Below are 15743 nucleotides of genomic sequence, written 5' to 3' on the forward strand. Positions count from 1 at the left end.
GCGTCATAAATGCGCGTCATAAATGTGTGTCATAAATACGCGTCATAGATTTATGATACACAATTACGTGTCATCTGAGATTTATGTTGGTGGCTACAATGACGCGCATTTGTGTGTCATCTGCACCCATAGATGACACGCAATGAGCGTCATTAAAGGGGTTTTTTTCTAGTAGTGCATATGAGAATAATATATAAATTAGGGAACATGAACGTAAATGATAATACAAAATTATAGGATAAGCCTTATAGGAAAGTTGTATATACTTAAAGAAAATTATGATATATGAATTATCGAATGAAGAATTATAAAATCCTATGAGAAGGTTAAAGTTTTTACATGATTTAAGTAGAGAAATGGATATAATATATAATCAGGTGAAATCCTCATGTGATATGAGTATATGACATTACTATATGGATTATATGAAAGAATATGTATGAATACATGTATAGATGGTATTTATAGGACGCATAAGATTATATGCATGTATGATAACATGAGAAAGTGAACTAAGATCAATGATATTAAGTGAATATAAGAGAATAACACATAGATTATATGAAAAGATATGAGCCATATGATATGACATTGTGAATATATGAGAGAGGATATAAGAGATATATGTGTTACGTGATATATGTGGTATATGTGATATATGGAAAACACATGTGAACAAGAGATGACAATGACATATATGTTATATGAACACATAATAAGTGTTATAAGCAAAGTGACATGTACGTGTGAATATGGGAAATGATATGTAAGAGAATGCCCATGTTATGTGAAATGAGAACTAGATGTATAGTTGGCATGCCAAGATTCGATGGTTACCTATGTCCTTCAGGACATATGGACAAGTCCTTCGGAACATAGACTTCATATGCCATTCAGTTGAATTATACGTGCTGTGGTGACAAAATAGGTGCAGAACCTCAATGTACTCACATATATTTAGTTCTCACATGTGTACATGGGCTAAGACAGAGATAAAAACAAATACCTTATATATATGTTGTATATGCTTATGTGATATGAGATAAATTATAGAAATTGTATGATGATATATTTGATTCTTTGCAAATTGATCCATGTGATATATGATGTGCGCAACTAGTAAATAAAATATCATATAATAAAAAGATTAATAATAAAACTAAGTATAAAGATTATGATATATGTGCATGTGTGTACTTGTTATATAAAAGGATAGATGTTTGTGCATGATATACTCGTATTAAGTGTTAATGCATTATTAGAAACTAGAGTTTCAATTATAAGTTTCATATGCCTCACTAAGTCATCGAGTTAGAGTGTAAGTGTCTCACACGTAGGTTCCACGAAGTAAGAAGAGAAGCTTAGAAGAGCAAGACATGCCAGTTTCTCCTTTTTGGATATCATATCAGAATAATATTTTATGTATTTTTTATTTGAAATGTAGTTGGCATGTAAGATAAACGATTTGAATTGTATATGCTCTAATAAGTTTGTAAACTTTTATTTTGAAATAATATGAAGTTTTCTTTTAATGGGAAATTTCCATTATTTTGCACAAGTAATTGTTTGAAAAGTCAAGATGACACCTCGGACTCGTATCCGGGTCAGGTATGGATTGGGGGTGTTACATTTAACGGTATTAGAGCTAAGGTTTAGCTAATTCTAGGCTTAAACCGAATTCAAACGAGTTTTAAAATGTGTACATGCCAACATAAATTGAAATTTTATGATCTGATAGTGAAAGGAGTATGATGTCTTGCTAATATAATAAGATTAGTATGATATAGTAGGAATCTGATTATGATTGTTTCAAAACGAAGTGAGAGGTGATATCCCTGATTGTGGTAGCAATTCACCTACCCTGCCCAGGCAGGATGAAGAGTGGACACCTCAAGGAGCGCTTTTGTAAAAATTAAGGAATGTTTTTAGAAGATTGAAAATGCATTCGAATAGTGTTAGAGGATTTTCATCGTTCTGAAGTGGAGTAGTTCCTTTGTTACGCTAAAAAAAATAGAGTAGAGGGGATAGATGTTATCCGAAGAATATTAAAAGATCAAGTGATGGGGATATTGTTTTGAAAGAGTTTAAGAATGCGTATATTAGTGATCAGTCTATACGACAAAAGGAGATGAAATGTTTAAATCTGAATCAAGGAAATTGTATTATGTATGAGTAAGAATAAAGGTTTGATAAGTTGAGTAGATGGAAGATGAGTTATTTTGACTGAAAAGAATATATATATAAATGGTTTGATGAAGGTTTAAGCTCTACATTGAAAGAACTGGGCTGAATAACAAAGTTATGTGATAGTAAGTGTATTAAAGTTAAAGGATTAGATGATGATGTCAGGTTAAGTTAACCAAGAATAGTGTGGATTTGGATATGATTGATTATCTATCTTGATCATGTAAACGTGATGTATGGAAAGATATAAGGATTTGTATGTTTGACGGAAGCTGAAGATTGACAGAAAAGTTTAAGATGATAAAAAGAGATAAGTATGTTGTGATTTGAACAATGATTTCACAAAGAATAAGGTTTGTGCAAGTAGTGTTAACATCAGAGTTATGGAAATGCTATAAAGAGTATTGATAAGGGGTAAGTATAAGTGATATTAAAAGGAGTATGGGATCATAAGGGAAAAAGATATGATCTATGATACAAGGAGATCTTGATTTGTGAAGGAATAAATAGATAAATAAATTAAATGAAAAAGGGAATTTAAAGGAACAAGTGTGACATGGTTATTTGGAAGTGTAGATTATAAGTTTGATATAGAAGTAAGAAAAGTGTGTAAGTTTTGTGGAAAGATTGTTGATTTCGAAAAGCGTATGTTTTAATCATCTATGATGAAGATTTAAGGTTGTGTTTCTTAGTCAAGTAGACGTAGTCAGAGAGATAAGGATTTAGTTATGTGTATTAAGGAAATTTAAAATATAGTTGATGGATTATATTCTCTTTGATTAATTATTGAAGGACGAGCGTGTTATTCCTAAATGATTATGGACTTAAGGTTGAGATATTATTGTAAGGTAATTAGAGATTGATGAAGAAAATTAATGAACTCATAATCTTGAGTGATAAGAATTAAGGCTATTGTCTACAGGAAAAATAATATACTATGGATTTTCAAAGGTCAAAAGTAAGTGTAAAATTTAAGGAGTGAAATATAGGAAATGGATTGGATTTTTGGAAATTGATTGATTTATAATTTTGAGTAATAAGAACTGATGTTACTATCTATATGATAAGGGACATGATATGGATGTATAAAGGAAAAACGTAAAAGAAGAATTAAATTATTTAGAGCCAAGTTTATTAATGATAACACGAAAGATTAATTGAAGAGGCAATATGTGAATATAAATAGGAGATGTGTAGACCATATCTTCATCTATTAATGCAGTGAAAATTCGAGGATGAATTTTCTTAAAGGAGGGAGATTTGTAACATCCTAAAATCAGGGTTTGTGACTAAAATGGAAATTTTAAAACTTTGAGGTTTGATTTTGAAAGATTAAAAAGTTCAGGGACTAAATTGGGAATATTTTTGTGAAGGATTATTCAGTAAATATTTATTGAAGTAAGGGTATAATATTCATTTCTAAGAAAAATTTTTATTATTCCTTTATAAAGAAATTAACCACGTGGAAAGAGGGAGGCAAAAATAAGTTTCCAGAGTTCTTTTCTTCTTCTTCTTCCTTCAGGCGTGGAAGCTAAGTGGAAAAGGTGAGTACCTTGTTAAGGGATTTTTCATTAAATTTAAGTTGGTTTATGTTCTTTAGATGATACTTAAGCTTAAGGAAATCTTAAGTTGTCTTAAAACTAAAAGATGAAGAAGTTAGGAATGATTAAAGATAAGAAGTTTCTAAGTGAAATATTGAGAAAGAGTTGGTAAATAAGTTTTGAAGTGAAATTTGACTTTTCAAGGGTCTAATTAAGAAATTAGAAGCAATAGAAGTGAATTTGGAACATGTTTATTATTGGGTATGATTCTTAAATTCAAGTATAATAGTTATATATATGGGATGTTGTGATGAGTTAACGTGAAATAAGTTAATTTTTGTAAGTGTGGTTAAGTTAAAAGACATGAAAGAAGAGTAAAATAAGGAATTTAGCTGGGTAATGGATGATTTTCGGGTTTAAGGAATGGATGATTTTCGGGTTTAAGGAATGGATTCTGGGTTGGTAGTATCGGTACTGGTTGAATAAGTACTGATACTACAAGGCAAATCATGAGGAAATTGTGCATGGGGTATCAGTACATGTATGAACAGTATCAATACCGTAAGGAAGGAGTATAGATACCTATGTGTAGGGTATCGATACCAGGGAACATCAAAGCTAATTTTGGTATCGATATTGGGGTAGGGTATCGATACCCTAGCATAGAAGTATCGATATTGTACTGGTAGTACCGATACTACTTAAGCTGAGAAGTGAAAATTAGTTCTTTATTTTGTTTGCTTCGATAAGAATCTTTGCAAGTAATTTGAATTACGACATTTATTGGATTGTGTATTCATGTAGATATCGATCGAGAGCAAAGTATGGACAAGTTGACAAGTAATAGTCATCAAGAAGAGATAAGGAATTGGTATTGACTAGTGAGGCCATGTGAGTGATAGTTATTATATATAAGACGTTTCATGAAAATAAGACTTGTAATGAGTCTATTTCCACTATTAGATTGTATGAGTCCATGAATGCATTTGTTGTATTGATATGATTTCTTTGTGGATATGAACACATGCATATGTTTATAGGTTAAGTATGCGAGTATTAGTCATGAGAATAAATGTTAATATGATACATGTTAAGTATCCATGATATATGTGAAAACAGGATAATATGATATAAGTGAAGTTATGTGATACTAGATTATGAAATTGTATGAAAAGGGTTATATAAGTATGTAAAATAAGTTATCAGACCATGAATCATATAAAATAGTAAATGACTTATACGATAACAATAGAAAGAATATGAGCTAAGTGATTATAAACAGGTAGATATATGTTTAGATGAAGATATGATAACAAGACATAAATTATATGAGTTAAGTTTAGAGGAAATTAGTATAATAGACTTATTGCATTAGAGGAAAAGTGAGAGAAACTAACTAACATTGATCTTTCGGATAATAGAAGAATATAAAATAAGTCATGTAATTATATGATCATAAGAGGTAAGCCATATGATAAGATAAATGTGATACATAAGAATGTAATATAAGTTGTGTATAAGTGATGAATTATGCAAATATAAATCATAAAATAATGAATTATGAGACCATATGAGAATAATATATATATTAGGGGACATGAACGTAAATGATAATACGAAATTATAGGATAAGCCTTATAATAAAGTTGTATATACTTAAAGGAAATTATGATATAAGAATTATCGAAAGATGAATTATAAAATCCTATGAGAAGGTTAAAGGTGTTATATGATTTAAGAAAGAAATGGATATAAGATATAGTCAGGTGAAATCGTTATGTGATATGAGTTTATGACATTACTATATGGATTATATGAAAGAATATGTATGAATAGATGTGTAAGTTTATATGGTATTGATAGGACACATAAGATTATATGCATGTATGATAACATGAGAAAGTGAACTAAGATCAATGATATTAAGTGAATATAAGAGAATAACACATAAATTATATGAAAAGATATGAGTCATATGATATGACATTGTGAACATATGAGAGAGGATATAAGAGATATATGTGTTATGTGATATATGTGGTATATGTTATATATGGAAAACACATGTGAACAAGATATGACAATGACATACATGTTACATGAACAGATAATAAGTGTTATAAGGAAAGTGGCATGTACATGTGAATATGAGAAATGATATATAAGAGAATGCCCTTGTTATGTGAATTGAAAGCTAGAGGTATAGTTGGCATGCCAAGAGTCGATAGTTACATATGTCCTTCGGGACATATGGACAGGATTACCTATGTCCTTCGGGACATATGGACAAGATTACCTATGTCATTCGGGACATATGGACAAGTCCTTTGGGACATAGACTTCATATGCCACTCAGTGGAATTATACGTGCTGTGGTGACAGCATAGTTGCACAACCTCAATGTACTCACATATCTTTAGTTCTCACATGTGTACATAGGCTAAGAAAGAGATAAAAATAAATAGCTTATATATATGTTGTATATGCTTATGTGATATGAGATGAATTATAGAAACTGTATGGTGATATGTTTGATTCTTTGTGAATTGATCCATGTGATATATGATGTGCGCAACTAGTAAATTAAAGATCATATGATAAAAAGATTAATAATAAAACTTATAAAGATTATGATTTATGTGCATGTGTGTACTTGTTATATAAAATGATAGATGTTTGTGCATGATATACTCATATTAAGTGTTCATGCATTATTAGAAACTAGAGTTTCAATTATAAGTTTTATATCTCTCACTAAGTCATCGAGTTAGCGTGTGAGTGTTTCACACGTAGGTTCCGTGAAGTAAGAAGAGAAGCATAGAGGAGCAAGGCAGGTCAGTTTCTCCCTTTTGGATATCATATCATAACAATATTTTATGTATTTGTTATTTGAGATGTAGTTGGCATGTATGATAAACGATTTGAATTTTATATGCTCTAATAAGTTTGTAAACTTTTATTTTGAAATAATATGAATTTTTCTTTTAATGAGAAATTTCCATTATTTTGCACAAGTAATTGTTTGAAAAGTCAAGATGACACTACGGACTTGTATCGGGGTCGGGTACGGGTTGGGGGTCTAACATTTAACAGTATCAGAGCTAAGGTTTAGCCGATTCTAGGCTTAAACCGAATTCAAACGAGTTTTAAAATGTGTACATGCCAACATAAAGTGAAAATTTCTGATATGATAGTGAAAGGAGTATGATGTCTTGCTAATATAATAAGATTAGTATGATATAGTAGGAATCTGATTATGATAGTTTCGAAGCGAATGAGAGGCAATATCTCTGATTGTGGTAGCAATTCATCTGCCCTGCCCAGGCAGGATGAAGAGCAGACACCTCAGGGAGCGCTTTTGTAAAAGTTAAGGATTGTTTTTAGAAGATTGAAAATGCATTCGAATAGTGTTAGAGGATTTCCATCGTTCTGAAGTGGAGTAGTTCCTTTGTTACGCTAAAAAAAATAGAGTAGAGGGGATAGATGTTATCCGGAGAATATTAAAAGATCAAGTGATGTGGATATTGTTTCGGAAGAGTTTAAGAATGTGTATATTAGTGATCAGTCTATAAGACAAAAGGAGATGAAATGTTTAAATATGAATCAAAGAAATTGTATTATGTATGAAAGAATAAAGGTTTGATAAGTTGAGTAAATGGAAGATGAGTTATTTTGACTGAAAAGAATATATATATGAATAGTTTGATGAAGCTTTACGCAAAGTTATGTGATAATTAGTATATTAGAGTTAAATGATTAGATGATGATGTCAGGTTAAGTTAACCAAGTATGGTGTGCATTTGGATATGGTTGGTTATCTATCTTGATCATGTAAATGTGATGTATGGAAAGAGATAAGGATTTTTATGTTTAACGAAAGTTGAGGATTGACAGAAAAGTTTAAGATGATAAAAAGGGATAAGTATGTTGTGATTTGAATAAGGATTTCACAAAGAATAAGGTTTGTGCAAGTAATGTTAACATCAGAGTTATGAAAATACGATAAAGAGTGTTGATCAGAGGTAAGTATAAGTGATATGAAAGGAGTATGGAAGCATAAGGGAAAAAGATATGATCTATGATAAAAGGAGATATTGATTTGTGAACGAATAAATAGATAAGGAAATTAAATGAAAAAGAGAATTTAAAGGAACCAGTATGACAAGGGTTATTTGGAAGTGTAGTTTATAAGTTTTATATAGAAGTAAGAAAAGTGTGTAAGTGTTGTGGAATGATTGTTGATTTCGAAAAGCGTATGTTTTAATCATCTATGATGAAGATTTAAGGTTGTGTTTCTTAGTCAAGTAGACGTAGTCAGAGAGATAAGGATTTAGTTATATGTATTAAGGAAATTTAAAATACAATTGAAGGATTATATTATCTTTGATTAATTATTGAAGGGCATGCGTGTTATTCCTAAATGATTATGCATTTAAGGTTGAGATATTATTGTAAGGTAATTAGAGATTGATGAAGGAAATTAATGGACTCATAATCTTGAGTGATAAGAATTAAGGCTATTGTCTACAGGAAAAGTAATATACTGATGTTATTGTCTACATGATAAGTGACATGATATGGATGTATAAAGGAAAAAGGTAAATGATGAATTAAAGTATTTAGAGCCAAGTTTATTAATGATAACACGAAAGATTAATTGAATAGGCAATATGTGAATATGAATATGACATGTGTAGATAGTATCTTCATCTATTAATGTAGTGAAAATTTGAGGACGAATTTTCTTAAAAGATGGGAGATTTGTAGCATCCTAAAATCAGGGCTAGTGACTAAAATGGAAATTTTAAAACTTTGAGGTCTAATTTTGAAAGATTAAAATGTTCAGGGGACTAAATATGGAATATTTTGTGAAGGATTGTTCAGTAAATATTTATTGAAGTAAGGGTATAATAGTCATTTCATAAGAAAGATTTTTATTATTCCTTTATAAAGAAATTAACTACGTGGAATTAGGGAGGCAAAAATAAGTTTCCAGAGTTCTCTTTTTCTTCTTCCTCTTCTTCATTCAAGTGTGGAAGCTAAGTGGAAAAGTTGAGTACCTTGTTAAGGGATTTTTCATTAAATTTAAGTTGGTTTATGTTCTTTAGATGATACTTAAGCTTAAGGAAAGCTTAAGTTGTCTTAAAACTAAAAGATGAAGAAGTTAAGAAGGATTAAAGATAAGAAGTTTCTAAGTGAAATATTGAGAAAGAGTTGGTAAATAAAGTTTTGAAGTGAAATTTGGCTTGTCAAGGGTCTAATTAAGAAATTAGAAGCAATAGAAGTGAATTTGGAACATGTTAATTATTGGGTATGATTCTTGAATTCAAGTATAATAGTTATATTTGGGATGTTGTGATGAGTTAAAGTGAAATAAGTTAATTTGTGTAAGTGTGGTTAAGTTTAAAGACATTAAAGAAGAGTAACATAAGGAATTTAGCTGGGTAATGGATGATTTTCGGGTTTAAGGAATGGATTCTGGGTTGGTAGTATCGGTATTGGTTGAATGAGTACCGATACTACACTGCAAATTATTGGGAAATTGTGCATGGGGTATCGGTACCTGTATGAACAGTATCGATACCATAAGGAAGGAGTATCGATACCTATGTGGAGGGTATCGATACCAGGGAACATCGAAGCTAATTTTGGTATCGATACCGGGGTAGGGTATCGATACCCTAGCATAGAAGTATCGGTACTGTGCTGTTAGTACCCACACTACTTAAGCTGAAAAGTGGAAATTAGTGCTTTATTTAGTTTACTTCGATAAGAATCTTTGCAAGTAATTCGAATTACGACATTTATTGGATTGTGTATTCATGTAGATATTGATCGAGAGCAAAGTATGGACAAGTTGACAAGTAATAGTCGTCAAAAAGAGATAAGGAATTGATATTGTCTAGTGAGGCCAGGTGAGTGCTAGTTATTATATATAAGACGTTTTATGGAAATAAAAACTTGCGATGAGTCTATTTCCACTATTAGATTGTATGAGTCCATGAATGTAGTTGTTGTATTGATATGATTTCTTTGTGGATATGAACACATGCATATGTTTATAGGTTAAGTATGTGAGTATTAGTCATGAGAATACATGTTTATATGATACATGTTAAGTATCCATGATATATGTGAAAACATGATAATATGATATAAGTGAAGTTATGTGATACTAGATTATGAATTTGTATGAAAAGGGTTATATGAGTATGTAAAATAAGTTATCAGATCATGAATCATATAAAATAGTAAATGGCTTATAGGATAACAACAGAAAGAATATGAGCTAAGTGATTATAAATAGGTAGATATTTGTTTAGATGAAGATATGATAACAAGACATAAAGTATGTGAGTTAAGTTTAGAGGAAATTAGTATAATAGACTTATTATATTAGAGGAAAAGTGAGAGAAGCTAACTAACATTGATCTTTCCGATAATAGGAGAATATAAAATAAGTCATGTAATTATATGATCATAACAGGTAAGCCATATGATAAGATAAATGTGATACATAAGAATGTAATATAAGTTGTGTATAAGTGATGAATTATGCAAATATAAATCATAAAATAATGAATTATGAGATCATATGAGAATAATATATAAATTAAGGGACATGAACGTAAATGATAATACGAAATTATAGGATAAGCCTTATAGGAAAGTTCTATACACTTAAAGGAAATTATGATATATGAATTATCGAATGAAGAATTATAAAATCCTATGAGAAGGTTAAATGTGTTATATGATTTAAGCAGAGAAATGGATATAAGATATAGTCAGGTGAAATCCTTATGTGGTATGAGTATATGACAGTGAAATCCTTATGTGGTATGGGTATATGACATTACTATATGGATTATATGAAAGAATATGTATGAATACATGTGTAAGCTTATACGGTATTGATAGGACGTATAAGATTATATGCCTTTATGATAACATGAGAAAGTGAACTAAGATCAATGATATTAAATGAATATAAGAGAATAACACATAGATTATATGAAAAGATATGAGACATATGATATGACATTATGAACACATGAGAGAGGATATAAGAGATATATGTGTTACGTGATATATGTGGTATAGGTGATATATGGAAAACACATGTGAACAAGAGATGCCAATGACATACATGTTATATGAACGCATAATAAGTGTTATAAGCAAAGTGACATGCACATGGGAATATGGGAAATGATATGTAAGAGAATGCCCATGTTATGTGAAATGAGAGCTAGAGGTATAGTTGGCATGCCAAGAGTCGAGGGTTACCTATGTCCTTCGGGACATATGGACAGGATTACCTATGTCCTTCGGGATATATAGACAGGATTACCTTTGTCCTTCGGGACATATGGATAGGTTGTTCGAGACATAGACTTCAAATGACACTCAGTGGAATTATACGAGTTGTGGTGACAACATAGGTGTTGTAACACCCCCAACCCATACCCGACCCAGATACGAGTCTGAGATGTCACATTAACCAATCAAAGCATATACTTTTATAAAAACCATATAAAATTTAAAACTTCTATTATATAAAGTAATTCTTTTACATAAACCTGTTTAAAACCTTAACAGACTCTATCAGAGTGTTCATATATATAATGACTTAGTTACATGCCAACATACTAAATTATATGACAAGACATACTTTACAAAATATTTCTGATCTGAACTTTGCGCGGAGATATGCTGCTTTACGGATCTGAACTTTGCGCGGAGATATGCTGCTTTACGGATCTGAAGCTTGATCTTCTGACTTATCCACACCTACGTGTAAGACACTTACACGCTAAGTCATAGACTTAGTGAGACATGTAAATATATAAAGTAAACTAACAAATGCATGAACATCTTATGTAATACACATTATACTTATACACCTATTGAACTCATCACTAACATGTTTATCTTTACTTATTTCCTTGTCATTAATTTCATTCCATTATATGAGCATATATTGAACATAAACAAATAATATAACTTCAAAACACAACAATACATGAATAATTACTATGATCATATCATACATAACCATATAACATCTCATATCACCATTACACATATGCACTTGTTACCATTACTATCATATGATCCTAACTTATTACTTATACATATCACATATCACATATATCATTTCACGAGAAACACACATATCATTATATCAAATTATGTTTCTTTTCAAAGCCCATGCACACTATTGAGAACTTAACGTATGTGAGTACATAGAGGTTGTGCATAATGGTGTCACCACATCTCGTATAAATCCCACTAGGGGCGCGTAGAATTTGTCCCATAGGACCACTATGTCCTGAAGGACCACTATGTCCCGAATGACCATTATATCCCGAATGAACATTATGTCCCGAAGGACCACTATGTCCCGAAGGACCACTATGTCCCGAAGGACCATTATGTCCCGAAGGACCACTATGTCTCAAATGACCATTATGTCTTGAAAGACCACTATGTCCTGAAGGACCACGTAGACCCTCGACTCTTGGCATGCCAACTATACCTATAGCTCTCGTCTTATATAACATAGGCATTATTATTCATCTTTTTACATATTCACGTAGGCACATAGTTCACTTTCACATAGCATATTTCCATGTAATTCACATTCACTTATCACATAGCTTTTCACTTTTTCATGTATTCCTTTTCACATAGTTCATAGCCATGATTCTTATCTCACAACACATGTTCGCATATACATGTTATCATACAACCCCTTCATTCAATTATAACATCTAATCTATCTTATTATACTAACATGTATTCATATCATTCATTTCACATACATAACATATCATTAACCTTCTAATAGAGACACATATGATTCATATTATTTTCACATATATATTATCATATATCTCATGATCACATGACCTATTATCATATATACATGCATTTACATAGTTCACACATAAAGATGCATTCAATAATTAGACATATGCATTTACTCATATACCATACATCTAACACCATATCACTACATGTTTATGCTTTAGTACTTATATCATATAATATCAGAGTTAGACTCATCGCAAGTCTTAATTCCTTAACATAACGTACACTTACTATCATGTACTCACCTGGTCTCAATGAACACTCTTAAGCTCTTGTTTTCTTTGCGTATCTTACTCTGCAGACCTATCCGAACTTTGCTTTCGATCGATGTCTACACAATCATATATTTATACTATCAGTATTCCATTGATATACTATAAATCTATAATTTCTTAGACTGAAAGAAAGATTTATTTCATTTCCTATTGAAGTGCATCGGTACATTATACCATGTATTGATGCATCCCTTAACATGTGCATCGATGCACTATCCATGCATCGGTACACCAATCACCTTTGATGTTTTCATTTTAAGGGGATGCATCAATGCACTCCCTATGCATCGATGCACTAATGGCATTCGATGTTTATTTATTTGAGAGTGCATCGGTACACATTGAATGTGCAACGATGCACACAGCCCAGAAATTACATCTTGAGCACGAAAATGTCTTGTTTTGACCCCAAATTCTACTTATTAATCCCTCCTTATACCTTAAAACTTATCTATACATATGTAAACCTTCTTATAACACTATAACACTTTACCATCTCTCATAATTCACCATAATTCTTGAATTAAAGAATTTCATCAAATTTTCCATGTGTTCTAAATTCAATTCTATCACCTTTAACTTCTTAATTAACCCATTGACAAGTCAAATCCATCCTTAGAACTTCAAAAACCTTTCTATAACAAAAGTTCATTTCTGAACTCTTAATAGAAATTCCTTTCTAATTCTTTCATCTTGGTATTTTAAGCTTATATAAGCTTTCTTTAAGCTTATATAACACCTAATTATTCCAACCCAACTTATAAATTCCAGAAATTAATCAATTAAATCAACTTACCTTTAGGAGCTGGAGCCACGAAAGGAAGAAAAAGAAAGAAAGAAGATAAGCTTCTAAAGTTTTTTTTCCTCTTTCACACGTGTTATCTCCCTAAATAAGGGAGACAAAAGATCTTTCAAGCTAAATTACCATAATACCCTTATAATCATCTCATATTCACCCTTTTATACAATAATAAAAATATTTTTATTTAAATCCTTGAACTTTAAATTTTCCCAAATTAATCCCCAAATTTCTAAAATTCTCATTTTAGTCACTGACCCAGATTTTAAGATGTTACAGGTGCACAACCTCAATGTACTCACATATCTTTAGTTCTCATATGTGTACATGGGCTAAGACCGAGATAAAAACAAATACCTCATATATATATATATATTGTATATGCTTATGTGATATGATATGAATTATAGAAACTGTATGATGATATGTTTGATTCTTTGCTAATTGATCCATGTGATATATGATGTGTGTAACTAGTAAATAAAAGATCATATGATAAAAAGATTAATAATAAAGCTAAGTATAAAGATTATGATATATGTGCATGTGTGTACTTGTTATATAAAAGGATAAATGTTTGTGCATGATATACTCGTATTAAGTGTTCATGCATTGTTAGAAACTAGAGTTTCAATTATAAGTCCTCACTAAGTCATCGAATTAGCGTGTGAGTGTTTCACACGTAGGTTCCGGGAAGTAAGAAGAGAAGCTTAGAGGAGCAAGACAGGTCAGTTTCTCCCTTTTGGATATCAGATCAGAACAGTATTTATGTATTTGTTATTTGAAATGTAGTTGGCATATAAGATAAATGATTTGAATTGTATATGCTCTGATAAGTTTGTAAACTTTTATTTTGAAATAATATGAAGTTTTCTTTTAATGATAAATTTCCATTATTTTGCACAAGTAATTGTTTGAAAAGTCAATGTGACACCTCAGACTCGTATCTGGGTCAAGTACGAGTTGGGGGTGTTATAGTATCGATACTACCTAGTGAGGATAATACCTCACCAAGTGTTTTCCCCCATAAGTGAAACACTTAAAATGCTCATTAGTCTTTTCCCACAGCTTATAGAGTCTTTTGGGTCCATCATTCAACTTCCCTAGAGGCCTCTCACCCAGTCTTGGCCGATCTCTTCTTGTTTCCCCTGGTATTTACCTTAGGTTTTGGCTTTATCTCGGAAGACTCAATCCTCTAAACTTTAAACTCTATAATGGAATATGCTCCTTTCAATGTTTTAGAAAGCTCTGTGACTCCTCTTCGGTGTTTCTCCAATTTCACTCATCTTTAGAGTTCATCCATGAAAGCAAAGAATATCTCATCTTTGCTCAAATTTTGGATTTAAAGTTTGAGTTACGTGAAACTCTTGACATAGTCATGGATGAAACTATCATGGTTAAGTTGTCCCAACTACCTTCGGGCCTCATGTTACACATACTTCGAGTAAAATTATGCCTTGAGTTTCTAATTGAACTCCTTCCATTTTTCGATAGGGATGCATACCATTCTCCTTAGAACATATATGTGGCCACCATAAGAGAACGACACCAATCAAATAAACGGAAGTAATGTTTACCTTTGAAGTATCATCTCGATACCTATGGCTCAGAAATATTACTCCATGCCCCAAATAAAATTTTCTACATCTAGGGCTATCCTCGACCCCTTGAACTCCTTCGAATTTGGGACATCGATCTTGGGTTTAGGTGTTGGTGATTATCTTAGCACTCCATTTTTCATGGTGGCCTTATAAATGAACAGTTCACTTTGAAGATCCTTCATCCCTTTCATCATTTCGGCCCTTATAGTCGCTAATTGCTCGCCCATAAGATCCACCATTTCTCTCTCAATGCCACAATCGCAACTTCAATGGCATTCTACCACTAATCTAATTTCCCATACATATAATTGAGAAGTCCTTGTGTCTCATCCTTGAGTTCTTCCTCCAAGGATTCTAATATGACGAAGCGTGGTTTTGCTTCCTCCAAGGCCTCCTTAACTTCTTTCATTGAATCTTTAAGACTGTTGACCTTCTTCTCTAAGGATCTAACAAAATCCTTGGAAAG

This window comes from Hibiscus syriacus, unplaced genomic scaffold (genome assembly GCF_006381635.1).
Source record: "Hibiscus syriacus cultivar Baekdansim isolate YM2019G1 unplaced genomic scaffold, ASM638163v2 tig00116960_pilon, whole genome shotgun sequence".
NCBI lineage: Eukaryota > Viridiplantae > Streptophyta > Magnoliopsida > Malvales > Malvaceae > Hibiscus > Hibiscus syriacus.